General features: G+C 30.2%; 1 pseudogene; it reads left to right on the top strand.

Moving 5' to 3' along the window:
• The first annotated feature begins 1,022 nt into the window (after positions 1 to 1,022).
• LOC117276079 (U2 spliceosomal RNA) lies at positions 1,023 to 1,155 on the top strand (annotated as a pseudogene).
• Positions 1,156 to 1,730: the final 575 nt, after the last annotated feature.

Here is a 1,730-nt window from a genome sequence, read left to right as displayed (position 1 = left end):
ATTCCGATCCACAAACTGGACATATTTCACCCGCACAAATAGCGGATAATTCTACCCATCACATTCTTCTGCTAATTCATCTACCTAGGTGGATTGTGAGATGAGAATCACCTAGCGATGTTGTTGAAGAATTGAACCCATGATTGTGGTATTTTTAAAATTCTTGTCAAATTGTAAATTAAATTGCATCTTCAAGGTTGTTACTGTTACAATCCTATGCAATGCCCAATATATTATTGAACATGTTATGTGTTCAATCATTTTCGCAGGCCATTCTAATATATTAGTATCTATTTTTAGTGTTATACACCCGTTTCTCCTTTTTTTGGTTCAACCATCTATTATTCGAAAGGACCGAAACGCTTCGGCTAAGCTAAATTTGTTTTACATGGAACCCATTAAGGCGAAAGTATTCTCTATCAGGAATTTCTCTATTTTTAGGGAAAAAAATAACTGGGCAGTATTTTGAAAACTTTTACATGATCTTAGCAACAACAACAACTACAACGACCCAGTAAAATCTCACTAATAGGGTCTGGGGAGGGTAGTGTGTACGCAGACCTTACCCCTACCCCGAAGGAGTAAAGAGGCTATTTCCGAAAGACCCTCGGCTCAAAAAAAATAAAAAGACAAAAAGGAGACAATATTAGACAAATTGTTGTTGTTGTTACATGATCTTAGCATAATTACTTATTAACATTTTTGGCAATTATATATTTGCACATATAACATAATTCAATTGGAAGAAAATCACACGTTTCCTTAAGCATTTAATAGCCTTTTATTGCTAATTTAATATTCAACAGATGATTTTTATCTTTTTCTTCTAAAATGATTTTTGTCATAAATGATGATTTTATTGGTACTTTCCCTTTTTACCTATTACGGTGGTTATACACATTTTATCATTTGAATAAATGATTTTTTTTATTGATAAACGGGAATGTTTGGATAATAATGCATACTTGAATAAATAACTAATAAATAACTACTCCTATTATATATGTTATATATAACTAGTAATACTTTTCTCTGCCTTTTTGGCTAAGATCAAATGTAGTATCTGTTCTTATCAGTTCTTGACAAGAGTGAGTTGATCTAGTAGTGAACACCCTCCACTTTAAACCAAGAGGTTGTGAGTTCGAGTCACCCTAAGAGCAAGGTGAGGAGTTCTTGGAGGGAGGGAGCCGAGGGTCTATCGGAAATAGCCTTTCTACCCCAGGATAGGGGTAAGGTCTGCGTACACACTACCCTCCTCAGACCCCACTAGTAGGATTATACTGAGTTGTTGTATATATAACTGGTATAATAAATAATTATTTAATAAATATATTATGAAGTATATTTAAATATTATTTTTATATAATATTATGATATTTGGATATACATATACATAGTTGTTTTATCAATGCCATGAATATATATGATATATATTCGGAGTATTTTAAATTTTATTACTCAAAATGTATCATATATGTATTTTATGAATATTGTATATTCAGAGTACATGATAGTTGTATAATTTGATAGAGTAAAATATTATTATTATATATAATGTATATATAAATGTAAATGATATAATAATGAAATAATGTATATTCATTTGTGTTTATTTGTGCAGTTTATTTAGAAAAAATGCAGATTTACTTATGTTAATAAATCTAAATACTAAAAGTGATAGAGTTATCATGAAAGAGGATGGGGAATAAATTGATAAGAATTTAAAGTCA

The sequence above is a fragment of the Nicotiana tomentosiformis genome, chromosome 2 (assembly GCF_000390325.3).
Source record: "Nicotiana tomentosiformis chromosome 2, ASM39032v3, whole genome shotgun sequence".
NCBI lineage: Eukaryota > Viridiplantae > Streptophyta > Magnoliopsida > Solanales > Solanaceae > Nicotiana > Nicotiana tomentosiformis.
Note: the sequence above shows the minus strand (reverse complement) of the source record. Positions and strands in the feature narration are given on the sequence as shown.